Below are 19,287 nucleotides of genomic sequence, written 5' to 3'. Positions count from 1 at the left end.
TAAAGTGATAAAGTTATGAGATAACTTGATCATTATCTCCCATTAAAGTGTGTGATAATGAGTCCAATATTTCAAATAGGCATTAGAGGTGCCACACGCTTAGTATCTATTACATATTGGAATTGTCATTTATCATATGATCATCATGATATACCTTCAAATCAATGCTCAGGTTGGTCGAGCCATATTCGGGCCTGAATATCCGTTTGTTAGATGTACTTGATGTGTCATGTTAATGGTTGGACCTAACCAGGATTTTCAGTGGATGTGCCACATGCCTGCTGAAGGGATGTCTGGGGAAAAACCCAATGCTAGAAGTTGTTTGGAGAAATAATTATTTATGAACCTATCCATGGATGCACTAGGGTTAGCCGAGCCACACTCGAACCCAAATGCAGTTCGTGTGGATTCTAGTACCCACTAAAAAATTAATATAATTCCTCAAGTTGGAGGTAGAGGCTATCAATTTGCAAAAAATAGTGAGAAGACCTTTAGACTAAAGTCCATATCTTCAGGATTAAAAAAAATAATTTATATACTAATAGGTTACTATTTTTTTCTTTCAGTTATAGCCAACACATTATCCCTCCGCTCACTGTTGGATAGCGACAAGCTCACCAGACCCAACTTCGATAGTTGATATCGAAAGTTGAAGATCGTGTTGGAGCACAAGAGGATTTTGTATGTCCTTATGGAACAGGCATCTAAAGAACCTGCAGCCAATGCTCCTCGTGCTGCGAGAGACACTTACATGAAGTGGCTCAACGATCACACGACTGTGCGTTGCGTGATGAGGGCAACTATGAATGATAAACTTAGTCGTAAGTTCGAGGATGTGCAGTCTGAGGAGATGATTCAAATGTTGAATGAGTCCTTCGGCACCTCTGAGGATGTGGAGAGACATAAAACCTCTTATACAATGTTCAATGCCCATATGTGAGAAGGAGCTTCAGTCATCGATCATGTATTATACATGATTGAGCAGATTGAACACCTTAGCAAATTTGGCTTCCCATTGCATGAATAGTTAGGCAAGGATGCTATCCTCAATTTGCTACCAAAATCCTACCTATCCTTTCTCAGTCATTATAGAATGATGAAGCCTACAGTGAACTATCATGGTTTGCTAGAGTTACCGCAGACTTTTGAGAAGGATCACCAGCTCCAAAAGGAGCCAATGAATTTAGTGGGAGGTTCATTTACAGGGCATCGATTGTCTAGGAGAGGAAAGAAGAAAAATATGCAAAAATTTTGTGCCACCGATCCTAAGCAGAGAAAACCGTTAAAAGTTGATAAGAGCCAGGCAGAGTGCTTCCTCTGTAAGAAGTTGGGTCATTGAAAAAAAAATTATCCTACTTATATAGCCACACTTGACCCAAATAGGCCTAAGAACAAGAGAAAGAGACAAGTGGTTGCTTCACAAGATATTTATATGATAACACCTTGTAATTTCTCTATTTGTGATACTACTACCTAGATATTGGATACTGAAAGTCCTATTAATATATGTAATTCATTCCAGGGACTGCAGATAAGTAAAAAATTTCGAGAGGGCAAGCAGTTCGTTAACATTGGACATGGAAGCCTTGTTCCAGTTCTGGCCTTGAAAACTTTACAGCTCGTCTTCGAGTCCAGTAGTGTCATGTTAGATGATTGTCATTGTTGTTCCTCCTTTATGATGAATGTTATCTCTGTAGGCCTTTTGACCAAACTTGGTTACAAGTTTATAATAAAAGATAATTTTTGTGATATCATTATGAATGATACTACAATTATGCATGGACAATTAAAACATAGCATATACATAATATCACGATCTGTTAGTGTAATGTACACACCTAGTAAATGCTTCAAAATAGATAATGTCAGCGAATCCTACCTTTGACATTATAGACTTGATCATGTGAACAAGTATAGGATTGACAGGTTGATCAAGGAATGTGTCTTTGAGATAGATGATTGTGAATTATTGCCTATCTGTGAATCTTGTCTACTTGGTAAGATGACTAAATCACCTTTTAAAGAAAAAGATGAAAGAGCCAGTGATATCCTAGGTCTAATACATACTGATGTATGTGGGCCTATGAACATAAGTGCCAAAAAGGATACTACTACTTCATTATATTTACAGAGGATCTATTGAGGTATGGGTATATCTATTTTATGAAGCATAAGTTAGAATCATTTGAAATGTTCAAACGATTTCATACTGAAGTAGAGAAATAAACTGAAAAGAGTATTAAGATCCTTCGATCAGACTGAGGAGGTGAACATCTCACCAGTAAATTTCTGACATATTTGAAAGAGAATGGGATTCTCTCACAATGGACTCCTCCTAGAACACCACAACATAATGGTGTGTCCGAGAGGAGGAATCGAACCTTGTTAGACATGGTCCGATCCATAATGGACTTTTTCAGTTTGCCAATATTCTTTTGGGGATATGCTCTAGAGACTGCCTGCTATATTTTGAATAAGGTGCCCAGCAAGTCTATCGATAAAACTTCATATGAGATATGGACTAGGCGTAAGCCGGTGCTCTCACATCTTAGGGTCTGAGGGTGTCCAGCTTGTGTCAAGTATTTAAAGACAAATAAGATTGGATCAAAGTCTGATAGATGCTTGTTCGTAGGATATCCAAAGCAAACTAAAAGGTACTACTTCTACCTCGCTACAGAACAAAAGGTGTTTGTCAGCAGCCGGACAGTCTTTTTGAAAAAAGAGTTCCTTGGTGAAAGAGCTAATGCCTGTAAAATTAAACTTGATGAAGTTCATGAGGTGGAAGGACCGACACATACAGAATTGGATTCGATTGGTGAATCAAATTCGGAGCTAGAAGAGGCATCATTAAGGAGATCCGATAGAGTACCGTATTAGTCGGATAGATACTATAGTTTTCTGATTCGAGACGGTGTTCTTATTGAACTTGATGAGAACGATGAGGATCCGATCACCTATATGGAGGCTATGCAAAGGCCCGACTTTCAAAAATAGCTTGAGGCCATAAAGTCCGAGATGGAGTCCATGGAGATCAATAGTGTTTGGACACTAGTTGATCCACCCGAAAGGATAAAATCCATAGGGTGTAAATGGATTTTTAAGAGAAAAAGAGGAGTGGATAGAAAGGTAGAGATCTATAAAGTCTGTCTAGTTGCTAAGGGTTACCATCAGTATTATGGTATTGACTATGACGAGACGTTCTCTCCTGTGGCAATGCTCAAGTCCATCCGGATTATGCTTTCTGTCGCTGTACACTTAGATTATGAGATCTGACAGATGGATGTCAAAATCACTTTTCTTAATGGAGGGCTGGAAGAAGAGGTGTATATGATACAACCTAAAGGATTCACATCCACAGATGAGTCAAAAGTGTGCAAGCTGAAAAGGTCAATTTATGGACTTAAGCAGGCATCGAGGAGTTAGAACATGCATTTTGATAAAGTAATCAAAATATATGGCTTCGTTAGGAATGGAGAAGAGCCTTGCATCTACAAATGGGCTTGCGATTCTGTGGTCATTTTTTTTGTGCTATATATGGATGACATACTATTACTAGAAAATGACATCCCGACTTTACAGAGTGTGAAGCTATGGTTATCATCACAGTTCTCTATGAAGGATTTGGAAGAAGTATCCTACATCCTAAGGATGAAGATCTATAGGAATAGATCTAGAAGATTGCTTGGATTGTCCCAATCCATGTACATTGACACCTTGTTGAAGCGATTCAACATGGATAATTTCAAGAAAGGCTATCTTTCGATAGGCCATGGAATTACTCTTTCCAAGAAGGATTGTCCAACAACTCCTGAGGAGAGAGAGTCTATGAGTAGAATATCATATGCTTCAGTAGTGGAATCTATCATGTACGCTATGATATGTATGAGGTCGGATGTGGTCTATTCACTAAGGATAGTGTGTAGGTACCAGTCAGATCCAGATGAGAAGCATTAGAAGATTGCAAAAGCAATTCTTAAGTATTTGAGAAATACTAAAGACCAATGACTTATCTATAGAGACTCTGATCTGAAACTTGTGGGATATACTAATTCTAGTTTTCAGTCAGATTGTGATGATAGTAGAAGCATGTCGGACTATGTATTTACCTTGAATGGAGGAGCTATTTGTTGAAAAAGTTTCAAGCAACATACTGTGGCCGATTCTGTATGCGAAGCGAAATATATTGCTGCATTGGATGCTGCAAAGAAGGCGGTGTGGTTGTAAAAGTTTATTATTAAGCTGGAAGTTATACCTTTCATTGATGGTCCTATCCTACTGTATTGTGACAGCTCCAGTGCCATAGCTCAGGCGAAAGAACTTAAGTCGCACTATCGCACTAAACATATTCTACGCCACTATCACTTAGTACGAGAGATTGTGAACCGAGGTGACGTCGAGCTTCAGAAGATCGATGAAAAAGAGAACCTAGCCGACCCCTTTACTAAAGCTCTCGGGATCAAAGAGTTTGATGACTTCAAATGAAAGATGGGCATAAGATACTGTCCCGATTGACTTTATTCCAAGTGAGAGTTGTTAAGAATTGTGTCATAAAACTAGTCGTGTGACGATTGAGTCATCCTTGTATATGAATTATTGATTATTGAATAATAGTTATTCTGATATTTTTCATCACAAAGTGACATCTTCCTTGAACTCTTGTACTGTGATGAAATCCATAGAACTATGCTAGTGTACGATAAAGAGAAGATTTATCATATAGTTCTTAAACAAGTTTGCGATCAAATGATACGTCATTATGGAATGATGATATTTATCGAGTGAAGGTCATTGTATACCATATTGGTTGGTTGTCCTCTTAACCAAGGAGTGTAGTCACACTGATATAGCATACAGATGAGATGTAAGGATACATCATCATTGAACAAGTGACTCACCTGCTAAGCATTCTGCTATCAAGAGCTGCTCGTGAAACACATGGGTATAAATATCCTTCAGATCTGAGATCACCATAGCGACTTGCAAGCAACTCACTATGCTTTGGTGTCGAACTACCTGAATTTTAATGCAGTGACGGAAGGCTATTGGATACAGTCAAGTACTTGTAAAGTCTGTATGTGGATCAAGATGGGGTTGACCCCTCCAGATTATTAGAGTTGATGTATCACTATATTTTAATTTAGTAAAATCTTGACCAGGATAATTTATGAGATGGATTGAAAAGGTTGAAATATAATGTGGATGAAGCAATCTCGATTAACAGTTAACCTGGGACCATCCTAGAGCATCCAGAGTCAAAAGGATGAATTATGTGGTAACCATGAGTATGAATTTTGAAATATTCTTTTATGATAATTCGATCTATCTGGATGTCAAGAACCATTGCTAGATGGTATCTCGATTAGTGCATAAATTGGTTCCTGTGCTATCGGCTTAGTGTTTGAACCTATGGAGTCACGCACACAAGTCAGACAAAGTAGAAAGAAATTGACCTACATTTATATATCCAATCTGAAAGTACTTGACTTGATTGAACATATAAACTAACTTGATTGAGAATTGAGTTATAGGTCAAATAAAATTGAAGAGTTGACTATGTCTAGCTAGCACTACACATGAGGTTCAGGTTCAATCCCAGGGATGGGCAATTTCTATCTATGATCTATAGAATATATAAAAAATTAGATTTAAGTACTAATTAATTTTAGATTAGATCAGAATTAATTAGACTTAAATAGATCTAAAATTCAAGTTAGACTTGGTACAAAAGTCTTAAAGAGTTTAGGATTGACAGCTTTTCGAAATTATTTCGAACCGACTTTGAATCGGATTCGAATCGGATCTATTTTGGATGAGATATGAGTATTCCTACTTGTACTGAAAATATCCACTCATGAAGCATGATCAAAAATTGATTTGGTGCTTATTTGGGGTATCCGAAGTGGGTATGGGAGTGGGTGCAAAGTGGATGTCATAAGTGATGGCAGTTATATCTCATGTAGGAGTCCTTTCATGAGTATTGGATCAATTCAAATCAGATTTGAATAAAGAGTCCTTCTCTCATTGGATCATGAAAATCATCTATAGATAGAGAGAGTTTCTACCTATGAATAAAAGAAGAGATTGGAATAGTAAACAAATCAAATTGAGAGAAGAGAAAAAGAGAGAGAGACAGGCGTGTGAAGAGAGAGGTCCTTCATCCTCTACATCTCTCTCTTTGTTGCCGCCTCCTCTTCTTGGGTGTGGATCTTTCTTGGGTATTTTATCTACTGGTGTGACGTATCACATCATCACATCTCATCCCTCAATTGATTGAGTTACAAAGCCAATTGGATTGGAGTTCATCCTGCTTTCTTACGGCGTCTGATGTGCATGCGATGTAGAGGGTCTACATATCCAGGCCTCCATGAAGGTTTATATCAGATAATTTGAGATTTGATCTTTAGTTCTACTATAATTTAGATAAAAATTTGATCCATAAATAAGTAGAATATTAGAAAAAATTTTTAGATGCAACCTGAGCATTCTAGAGGGAAACTGTTCTCTTTCCTTCAATAATTGCAGTAAATTAATTCACTGAGAGTCAGTGATGTTCACAAGGATTAGTTAATAATTAGATTACTGATTAGCTCAATTTGATTGAGCATTAAAGTCTGGATCAAGTCTAATTGAATTAGATTCAATTAGCTCAAATCCGATTAGGTTATAGGATCATCTAATCGCTAAGGGAGATTAAGTCCTAATTTGATCAGGACTTGGACTCAGTTAATTCTTAATTGAGTTAGGATCAAATTAGATTGAATTCAAGTACTTCTAATTAGATAAAGTTTGATTGGATCAAACTTGATTTAAATTAGAAATCAACTTGAATTTCAAATTTAAATTTGAATTCAAAATTCAAACATTTGAACTCCCTTGCGCCACCTTCTCTTCTCCATGAATTTTCTCATCGCACAAATCTGATTTGTGCATGAGAAAGACACCAGCAAACACTTCACTTTGTCACCCACTTAGGATAGGGTTGTGGTTGGTTTTGATTTAAATTTAAAATGTGTTTTGAATTAGATTGAAACCTCATCCTAATCCTTCCACTCGTCAGCCACTTTGGAGTGTTCCTTTTGTGTGACAAAAGGGAGAAGCTCCTGATGTTTTTCCCATACCATTTTCTCATATTTGGCTCTTCTCTAATTTAAGATTGGATGGGGATAAGGTTGCAAGAGTTTGAATTCAAAAAGATTTTGAATTTGAACTCAAAACAAACTCTTATGTCATCCTATCTACATTGATCGGCAACCATAAAAACTCCACTTTTTTGTGCGGCAAAGTGCCGGAATTTTACATGGTGAGAAAGGGCTGAATCTGAGTTGGGTGTGGAGATTGGGGTAGGTGTTGCCTTGCTTTAGGCATGAGGGATTAGAGGAAAATTCTTCCTCTTAGGTGAGTGACCTAGATTTTGATCTAGTGTTTTTGGGAGAAGGAAATTCAGATTAGATCCAAGTTTTTCCTTATCTATCCTCCACTATCCAACGACCTCCATTGATCCATCTTCAACCTCGAAAGGATCCGAGGTGATTCCAAATGAAGATCAACTCAGATCAACCATCAGGAGTGGTCTTCGTAAGCTAGCACTCGTGGGGACTGCAGATCGGATGAGGGCTTCATGTGGATGATTCGTAGAGGTCGGATGCATCCTGCGATTGCAAGCAACTATCAAGAATCTCTAGATCCACGTTCACAATTGCGGCATTCGACTACCCACACTCAGGTATAGAGTTTGGATCTTTGGTAATAGTAGATTAGATCTACTTCTTTACTAATTTTCATGCACATCATGTAGATTTTGTAGTTCAAATTTATTACATGCACATATACATGCCATAGATCCATATGTGGGGTGTTTTATGATCAGATCATGTGCTTGCATCATAGATTAAAATGTTTAATCTATATTTATTTCACTGTAAAATTTTAAAATGCATGCATGAAACTCCTATGGTTATACCACATGTGATGGCATGATATGGCATGGAAGAGGAGAGAAACCAAGGCGCGCGCATAGGTATTCTGTTTTTCATGCGAAGAGGTGCGAGTAGAAGGAGGTGCTTATCAAAGGGGTCTCAGGTATTGATTTAAATTAGATAAGGCTCTCCTACCACATGGTAAATTTTGAAAATTTTTTATTTGAATTTGGGATGCCACATGCATCTCTCCATGGGTGCACGAGTGGGAAAGGCTGCGAACCGACGTTTTATTTTAAAGAGATCTTATCCTATAAGTCTCTTAATTTTATGATATGCTCTTATGTGGGGCAGTTGGGATGGATAGATGTTACTTCTGGCACCCCTTCTTCAACTACAAAAAGGGAGTCGGCAGAAGGGAGTAAGGCATTCGAAGAAATCAGCCTATGTTGACTTGTTTAGACAAGAACTCCTCTTCCTCTCTTCCTTACATTCTTAGTCTTTTAGGGCAAGCCTTCTTAGCCTAATATAAGTTCAATTAGAATTAGGACAAGGCTCTAAAGGGTCCTAATAGGCTAGCCATAAAGCCAAGAAGAGGTTTGAGTCAGGTTCAAAAAGTGGTTCGATCAAATCGAGTCAGGGTGAACTTGGATCCGACATTTGGGATGGAAAGTAGCATATTTTTGAATTAGTTTCTATGTGGATCACTATTGGAGGGCAAACACTTGGGCACTTCATAAAAATTGATCATCACTAAATCAGAATTTAATAGGTATGCTTTCTATTACTTCTTATAATATTATGTTTCGATTGCCATAATCAAGGTGTCCTGGGCATTAGGCTTTTGGTGTGCTAAGGTGTTTTGAATAAAAATTTTAAATATCTAGATATTTCACTGTACTACTATAATCCAACAAGTAGGATATATTATAATCTCCATCAATAATATCATTGAAACTCCTTTCAATGGATTAAAATCTTTTTCAATTCAGCCACTTTGAGAATTATCAATCATTCAAATAATTCTCAATTGATCCTACAATCTATCAGTGACACCTAACAGTATTGTTGCCCAGCTATGCAACCCAAGAGAGGGGGGGTGAATTGGATTTTTAAAATTTTAATGTTAATTTAGAACTATGAGGATTAAATATCAACGAGTAGGATATATGTAGAGAGTGATTTAAGCAAAGTCTAAAAAATAGATGCAAGAAGATAAAAAAATTTAGAAAGAGAGAGCAAGTAAACACAACACAAACAAAAAAGATTTATAGTGATTCGATGCCAACCTTACACCTACATCCACTCCCCAAGCTCTTACTTGAGAATTTAAATCCACTAAACCGTATTCAACAAGAATACAATATCGGTACCTTCAACTCTAGTTATCCCAAGCTAGAATATTTATTTCTTGGATACAAGCCAACCCAATACAATCCGATTCAAAGTTCGGACCAACCTTTTCAAGTTTTAGAATTCTTCCAAAACTAAAGATCAAGATAAAATAGAGTATGTGAGTTAATCATATGAAAATATAAATTTAGCTCCTTTAATGAGCAAATAAAATTTTAAATACACTTTACACAATAAGAAGGAAGCTTTTCTAATTCTTCTCAAGATGGTTGAAGACTTGAATAAGCTCTTGAGGGGTTGGTGAACTTGAAATGAAAGCTTCTTTAACTTGAAGAGAGCTCTTTGCTTAGGACTGAAATGAATGCTTGAAGAATCTTTTCAAAACCTTTTTATTCCCTCCTTTAAGTACCTTTTATAACTTCACTTGATGGTGGAGAGTAATCTGGGCTGAAATAGAGCCATTGAAGATCATTAAATGACCATTAAATATGCCAAAACAAGCTGAAAAACTAGCTGTTACGGAGTTTTTCCGTCGCAGGGGTCGACTCATAGGGTCGACTCATGCACATGGGTCGACTCATGGGGTCGACTTCTGTAGCACAGAACAAAAAATGATTGTTCTGTAATTTTGGCGTACATAGCAATAGAGATTGACTCATAGGATTGACTCATGCACAGGGGTCGATTCATAGGGTCGACTCAATTGGGTGTGCCAGCCAAAAAATTAGCGTACTATTTAGCCTCTTTTGATATGAGTCGACTCATGGGATCGACTCAATTTTATAAATATATATTTTTTTTAAAATATATATTCAAAAATATTGATATTGCCTCTAATAGATCACAAATCTTCTGTTCTTGCTCTTGAGGCTTTCGAATCAGAACTTGATAAAATTATGATTTTGCCCCTAAAAAATAATAAATCTTTTTTCAAGTCAAAATTATTAGTAACCCCCTCAAATACTTTGTAACTATCAAAATCAATTCAGGGAGCAATAATCTCTCCCTTTTTGATGATGACAAAATACTTGAGCAAAAGCAGAGTATAACATATATAAGGCATTGAATAGAATTTTAAATTTATGAAGATGTATCACTTAAACATTATAGCCAGTTATTTGAATGAAATACATCATGAGTAGTTTGAAGATCAATTTAAAATTTAATTATTAGATCATTTGCTTTGAAAATTGCTGACAATTTTGGTTCTTTGATACATTTGCTTTGACAATTTTGCTTATTGCTCTCGATTCTATTTCTCTATTGCTTATTACTCGATCTCGATTTTTGATTCTCTACTCTCTTTTTTTGATAGCATCAATTAAGATCTTAAGAAATTTTGAAGAGAAAAAAAAAAGATAACATAAAGGACATATTTTCTTTACTTCCCTTTTTTGATACCATATTTTATTTCTTTACTCTCCCTTTTTGATACCATATTTTATTTCTTTACTCCCCCTCTTTAATTATTTATTTCTCTACTCCCCCTCATTATAGCAGTCATTAAGGACATATCAATTTACTCATATAGAAGATATTGCTAGTCATAATATTTCATAGCACAAATATGAGTTATTTTTCATATCTTATAATTAAGATAATTCAATTGATCCCAATTATAAACATTCACTGAAATTCAAAGCATATAAATATATATAGTCAAAATGTAACTGAAAATATAGGTGTCCCAATACATATGAGTCAACTCAAAATACAAAAGTCATGGATAACAACTATCCAAGAGTCAATCAGCTAACAAATACAAAGGCTATAAGATAAATCCTAGACATAAAAGACTAACTATTCTAGATCTAATATATATCATGGCTGGAGGTATCAGAATCAGAAGAGTCTGAGATATGATGAGGAGATGTAGGATCAAATCTACGAGCACGACCTCGACCACGTCTGCCTCGACCATGGGTAGAAATACCAACACGAGTAGAGGGGCAAGATGATCTTGGAGCCTGAAAAGCTATGGACTGTGCTAGAAGAGAAAGTCTGATGGTGTCCAAAAGATCCAAGGCTCTCGACACAGACTGCATTAGAATACTAAACTGAGTAGAGGCAGTCTCACTGGAGCCCCTGATCTCTCTCCTCAAGAAGTCAAATCTACCCTCCAAAATTTCTCGAAGTCTAGCCGCCTCTATAGACAGGTTGGAGACCTCTGTGATTTCCTTATGTGGCTGGAGATGGGCTAAGGCTAATACCTGCCTCTGCAAATCTAAAACTCTGCCCGTCAATCTTAAAACACATCCCTCAAGCTCCTCAAGTCGTATGGACTGAGCTATGAGCATCTGAAAAATAGTAGAGATATGAGGGATCAAAGTCTGGTCTGAGTCATCCTGAGCTGTCGACCTTTGAGAAAAAACTGAAGTGGCAAACTACTGAGATAAAATAGAGGCAACACGTTGGGACATCAGCTCAATCTGATCATCTACAAGTCTGAACTCCGAAGGATGTACCCTGCTCCCTAACTGTGGAACTGAAGCATACCTCCTCACTGACTCTGAGGGACCAGCCTTGTGATCAGATACGAACTGAATATCAAGAGATGCTCTGTGATCATGAGGAGGTGAAGACGGTCCCTCCTTCTCTACTCTCTCCTCTGCTCTCTCCTCAACACCCTTTGACTAACCACCATCAGTCTTTGAAAAACCCATGCGGTGCAATGTGTGGTAGTTGATGGTGTCCGAATGAGATAATCTGGTGATTGCCTCCCCCTCAAAACTGACTCCGAACCTCCTAAAGACCAGGGTGAGTGCCATACCATAAGGCAAGTGAGCCTTAGACCTATTCAGGATCTCTCTCATGGCCTCAAATATTAAAGCAGGAAGGTTCAAGGGGGTCTTAGTGATCACATGGTACATAATATAAATATCCCTACCAGATAGGAGGTCATGTCTGCCACTCCTAGGGATAAACAGTTTGGTTATCATGTGATGTAACAGCCTTATCTCAACAAAAAAAAAAATTCTTCTAATTTATTCAAACTTTTAGTAAAAGTTCTCCCTAAGATAACATTAATTTCTTCTTCTTTGATTGGGAATCCATATTAGTATAGCTTTCATAAGACAAGTGCAGGATTTGTTCCAAATATACTGGATCAAGAATAATATCAACACCTTTTACTGTAGGCTTTACTATTCCATTGAAGTAACTTAAGTTCAAATAAAATTCTCTGACCAAATCAACATATGTATTTTCTTTCAATAGATAGTAAAACTCCCATCTTTGATTTTTAATCTTTGATCCAATAGAAAATTCTTCTTTTTCAAAAAACTTAAAATTTATATTCTTTTCAGATTTCACTTTTCGATCAAAAAGAGGTATCTTGCTTGAACTGATTGAGGACTGTGTAGAAGTTGAAGCAGGATCTGGAGCTGGGATTGGAGCGGGAGAGGACTCGACTGCTATTCTTTTTCTGTGCACACTCTCTTCCAACCCATGAACAGATTTTTTTCTTTACGGTAGCTTCATTTTGGGAGCCATTTGGACAAAAGAGACTTGCAAGGAGCTTAGGAGACTAAATGAGAGGTAGAGAGGAAAAGATTTTAGAAGAAAAGACAAAAAATTTGGGGAGATAAATCATCGATTTGGAAAAGAGGGGTAGAATCTAAGGCAAGCTCGAACAATCCAAATGAGGAAGAAAGAGGAGAAGAAGTTGGTTCCTTAATGGGCGATTTGAAGGGTGAAGATTGGTGGGAAGAGGGATTTTGAGAGAAACCTTTGATTTGAGAGAGAAGAGAGGGAGAGCTTTCGTTCGATGGGAGAAAGAACAAGAAGGGTAAGAGTCGGCTCAAAAAAAAATTTTCAATAAAAAGAGAGTGCCCGAAGGGTTTTGACAGAATTACAAGTTTACTCTAGGGTCGATCTTGGGGGTCGACTCATGGCACAGAAAAATTCATAAGAATGATGGAAAATTTTAAAAAAATCTAAAACTTTGAGAGAAAAGTGTCTACCTAGAGATTGATCATGTGAAGTACAGTTTTGAGCTTTTAAGAGAAAAGAAGAGATGAGAATTGAGCTCAACAAATTTGATTCAATAAATTTTTAGCATTAAGAACTTGAAATTAGAGAGATACTTAAGCTGATGGATCAAAGATTCCTAGTTTTCTTCTAATTTCATAAAATCTATCTTCACTTAAGGCCTTGGTAAAAATATCAGTCAATTGTTTCTCAGTACATACATAGTCAAGAATTATATTATTATTTTAAACATATTTTCTTATGAAATGATGTCTAATTTTAATATATTTTGATCTAAAATACTGAATTAAATTTTTAATTAGATTAATAGCACTAGTGTAATCACATCTTATGAGAGTTTTATTGAGTTTGATACCAAAATCCTCAAGTTGTTGCTTAATCCACAAGATTTGAGCACAACAACTTTCGACTGCAATGTATTCAGCCTCGGTCGTAGACAGTGCCATCAAATTTTGCTTCTTACTAAACCAAAAGATTAAGTTAACTCCAAAAAATTGATAAGTTCAACTAGTACTTTTTCTATCTAATTTACATCCAACAAAATCGATATCTGAATATCCTATTAAGTCAATTGATGAGTCTTTAGAATACTATAATCTTAGAGTTTGTGTACCTTTTAAATATTTAAAATTTTTTTTAACTATATTTAAGTATGATTCTTTTAGATTTGATTGAAAGCGAGCACATAAATAAACACTAAACATAATATCTGGTCTACTAGCAGTTAAATACAATAAAGAACCAATCATCCCTCTATAAAATTTTGAGTCTACATTTTTACCTCCTTCATCCTTATCAAGCTTACATGATAGGCTTATGGGTACACCAATTGCTTTGGAGCTCTCCATTCCAAATTTTTTGAGTAGTTCTCTTGTGTACTTACTTTGGGTGATGGAGATCCCTTCCTTTATTTATTTGATTTAAAATCTGAGGAAGAATGTAAGTTCTTTCATTATGCTCATCTCGAACTCTCCCTGCATGAGCTTGGCAAAATTTTGACAAAGAGTTTCATTAATAGATCCAAAAATAATGTCATCAACGTATATTTGTATAACTAAGATATCATCGTGATTTCTTTTAATGAAAAGGGTTGTATCTACATTTTCTCTTGAAAAATCATTCTTAAGCAAAAATTTACTTAACCTTTCATACCAAGCCCTAGGTGCTTGCTTTAGATCATATAGAGTTTTATTTAATTTAAAAATATGATCAGAAAAAGCATGATTTTCAAAATTAAGGGGTTGTTCTACAAAAACTTCTTCAGCAATATAACCATTTAGAAAAGTACTTTGATATCTATTTGGAATAATTTAAAATTCATAAAGCATGCATATGCAAGTAAAAACTTAATTGCTTCTAATCTAGCAACAGGTGCAAAGGTCTAATCAAAATTAATTTTTTCTTCTTGATTATAACCCTTTGCAATTAATCTTACTTTATTCCTAATTACATTTTCATGTTCATCTAGTTTATTTCTATATACCCATTTTATGCCAATTACTAGATAATTTTTAGGTCTTGATACTAAAGTTCATACATTATTTCTTTCAAATTGATTAAGTTCTTCTTGCATTGTATTTATCTAATTATAATCTTTTTCAGTTTCATCTTTGATTTTAGATTCAAGATGAGAAATAAATATAAAATGATTGTATGCATCTCTAAGTGAAGAATGAGTTCTTACTCTATATGTAGGATCACCAATGATTAGTTTCTTGGGATGATTGTGATCATACCTCCATTCTTTGGATAGATCATTTGTACTTTGAGATTGTTCTTGTTGTTCTTCACCTTCATCATTCTGTTTATTTTCATGTTCTTCATCATTTTGAATTATTGAGTCTTTTAGGGTGAGCTCCTTCATCCCTTCTATAAGAGGATATGCATCATCAATACCTTCATTCTTTCTTGAGAAAAGATCATTAGTCTCATCAAAAATAATATGTATTGACTCCTCTACTACTAAAGTTCTTTTGTTAAAAACTCTAAAAGCTTTGCTAGAAGAAGAATAACAAAAAAAATAGCTTCATCAGATTTTGTATCAAATTTTTCTAATCTTTCTTTATCATTGTTCAAACAAAATATCGGCAACCAAAAATGTATAAATATGCAATATTTGGTTTTCTTCCTTTTCAAAGCTCATAAGGTATTTTCTTTAGTATTGGTCTAATTAAAGTATGATTTAATATGTAACATACTGTGTTAATTACTTTCCATCCAAAAATACCTTGGGAGATTGCTTTCACATAGCATGGTACGGGCCATTTCTTCAAGGGTCCTATTTTTTCTTTCTACTATTCTATTTTGTTGGGGTCTAGGTGCTGAAAAATTATGGTCAATACCTTTTTCATCATAAAAATTTTTCAAAATCTTGATTTTCAAATTCAGTTTTATGATCACTTCGAATATGTTGAATTGAAAAATTTTTTTCATTAGTAACTTTTCGATAAAATTTTGAGAACATGAAAAGTTTCATCCTTATATGCCAAAAAAAATCATGTAAAATGAGAAAAATCATCAATAATTACAAAGCCATATCATTTTCCATCAGACTAGTAGTTCTAGTGGGTCCAAATAAATCCATATGCAATAATTCTAATGGCCTAGAAGTTGAAAAATATTTTTAGATTTGAATAACTTTTTTTTTTACCTAGTTGACATGCATCACAAATTCTATCCTTTTCAAAATTTAATTTAGGTAAACCGTAATCAATTCTTTTTAATAAGTTTTGAAAGTGAATGCATGCTAATATGTGCAAGCCTACGGTGCCAAAGCCAACTAGTCTCATTAATTTTGGCATTCAAGGCTACTAGGCATTGCATGTTTATCTTGAAAGATCATTCAAATCTACCATATAAATATTACCATATCTATGCCCAACAAATTTAATGTTCTTCATTGGGACTAGTTACTATGCATAATGAAGATTCAAAAATGATTTGTACCTTATCATAAATTGACTAATGCTCAATAGATTATGTTTCAAACCATCTACTAACAAAATATTTTCAATATACTTGGAGGGAGTGATACCAATGTTACCTATACCGATGATTTTTTTTTGCTATTGTCTCCAAAGGTGACCATCCTCCATCTTTTGCATCAAGTGTGATGAATTAAATTCATCACCGATCATGTGTCTTGAGCACCACTATCAAGATACTATTTTTGATTTGTTCCTTGGGATGCAAGACACACCTGCATGCAAAAATCAAGTTTTCACTTTAGGTACCCAAGTTTTCTTGGATCCTTTTGGTTAGTCACAATGGTTCCTTTTGGAACCATATTTTCTTCACATTAAAATTTTCAGATTTGTTAGAGAAAAAGTATAGGATTTGTGTCCTACTATACCATTTAAAGTAAAGTATTTGAAAACTGTTGCTTGATGAGTTTGCATAGATATTTTTTAAGAATTTTTGTTTCTTTAAAGGGTTGTAGCCAAGACCGACTTTATCATAAACGGCCTTTTGACTATCAAGTATCATTTGAAGTTTAGTTGAACTAAGAGTGAACTTTTCTACCATAAGTTTTAACTTAGCAATTTATTTTTCAAGTTTAGATTTTCTTGTGTCAAGACAATTTTTTATTTAAAATTATTTTATTTTTTTTAGTAAAGATTGATTCTTTGATTTTAATTCTTTTCTTTACCCTAACTTCTTTAGATCATCAACTAGATCATAAAATACTTCTTGAAGTTCTTCAAAGTAAAGTCATCAGGAGTTTCAGTTTACCTCATTTTCATGTGCCATAAGGCACAAGTTGGCTTGCTCATGAATCTTCTTCTTCGGAGCTTGACTCATCACTATCACTCTAAGTAGCCATCATAGCCTTTTTCTTGTACTTCTTGGGCCCTTCTTAAGTTGTGGACATTCAGATCTGAAGTGCCCTGGCTTCTTACATTCGTAACAAATAAGGGCTGCTCCTTATCCTTCTCTTTGCTATGTTCTCCTTTTTGGTGGCCTCTTCCTCATCCCTTATCTTCTTTTCTTCAAGAATCTTTAGTAATGAGGGCATTTCTTCATCTTGCTCTTCATTTTTTCTTCATCGGATTCTCATCAGTTGAGTAGTGGACTTGAGGATTGTCCTCTTCTTTTGACATCTTCTTCTTGATGTTGTTTCATGCTTAGCTCATGTGTCATTAGCGATCCTAGAAGCTCTCCAAGGTAAATATTCAGATCTTTGGCTTCTTGGATTACGATCACTTTGGCCTCCCAAGTCCTTGGTAAAGACCTAAGAATCTTTCTCATAACATCTGTTAGAGTAAGACTTACCAAGACTTTTTAGATTATTAATAATATCATAAAATGAGTAAATATTTTAGTTATTGATTCATCATGCTCCATTTTAAAGAGTTCATATTTGTGCACAAGCATGTTAATTTTTGATTCCTTAACTTGATTAGTGCCTTCATGTGTTACTTCTAATCTATCCATATTTTTTTAGCTGACATGCATGTTGAAATATGATTAAACTTCATTAGCATCTAAACAATATAAAATATTCATGGCTTTTGCATTAAGTTGAGCCATTTTCTTGTCAACCTCATCCCATTCTTTTTCGGTTTGGTTGATTTACACCATAATTATCTTAGTGGGTGTGTGTGGTCCATTAACTATGATACTCCACATATCATAGTCAAGTGCTTGAATAAAAATTTTCATCCGAGCTTTTCAATAGGTGTAGTTTGATCATTGAAAAGTGAAGGTCGGTTTGTGGACTGCCTCTCGGCTAGTGAAGCACCAACTTGAGTTGCCATAGATCTTTAGCTCTTTGATGGTTAAATCAAAGTAGGGCTAGAGCATCGAGCTCTGATACCACTTGTTGTCCAGCTATGCAACCCAAGAGGGGGGGTGAATTAGATTTTTAAAAATTTAACATTAATTTAAACTATGAAATTAAATAACAATGAGCAGATATATGTAGAGAGTGATTTAAGCAAGGTTAAAAATTATGCAAGAATGCAAGAAGATAAGAAAATTTAGAAAGAGAGCAAGTAAGCACACACAAACAAATAAGATTTATAGTGTTTCGGTGCCAACCTTGCACCTACATCCACTCTCCAAGCTCCTACTTGGAATTCAAATTCACTAAATCGTATTCAACAAGAATACAACATCGGTACTCGACTCTAGCTATCCCAAGCTAGAACACTTATTTTTGGTACAAGCCAACCAATACAATCGATTCAAGGTTCGGACCAACTTTCTAAGTTTTGGAACCTTCCAAAATAAAGATCAAGACAAAACAGAGTATGTGAGTTAATCACATGAAATATAAATTTAGCTCCTTTAATGAGCAAATAAAACTTTAAATGCACTTTACACAATAAGAAGGAAGCTTTTCTGATTTTTTCAAGGTGGTTGAAGACTTGAATGAGCTCTTGAGGGGTTGGTGAACTTGAAATGAAAGCTTCTTTAACTTCAAGAGCTCTTTGCTTAGGGCTGAAATGAATGCTTGAAAATCTTTCTTTATTCCTCCTTTAAGTGCCTTTATAACTTCAATGATGGTGGAGAGTAATCTGGATGAATAGAGCTGTTGGAGATCATTAAATGAGCATTAAATGCAGCCAAAATGAGCTGAAAACTAGCCGTTATGGAGTTTTTCCATCGCAAGGGTCGACTCATGCACATGAGTCGACTCATGGGGTCGACTTCTGTGGCACAGAATAGAAAATGACTGTTCTGTAATTTTGACGTACACAGCAATAGGTCGACTCATAGGGTCGACTCATGTACAGGGGTCGACTCAATTGGGTGTGCCAGCCAAAAAATCAGCATGCCGTTCAGTCCCTTTTGACATGAGTCGACTCATGGTCGACTCAATTTTATAACATAATTTTCTTTCAAAATATACATCCAAAAATATTGAAATTGCCTCCAATAGATCACAAATCTTCTGTTCTTGCTCTTAAGGCTTTTGAATTAACTTGATAAAATTATGATTTTGCCCTGAAAAAAATAAATCTTTTTCAAGTCAAAATCATTAGTAACCCCCTCAAATACTTTGTAATCATCAAAATTAATTCAA

This window comes from Elaeis guineensis, chromosome 14 (assembly GCF_000442705.2).
Source record: "Elaeis guineensis isolate ETL-2024a chromosome 14, EG11, whole genome shotgun sequence".
NCBI classification, from domain to species: domain Eukaryota; kingdom Viridiplantae; phylum Streptophyta; class Magnoliopsida; order Arecales; family Arecaceae; genus Elaeis; species Elaeis guineensis.
The sequence above is the reverse complement of the archived record's forward strand: the minus strand, read 5'-3'. Positions refer to the sequence as shown.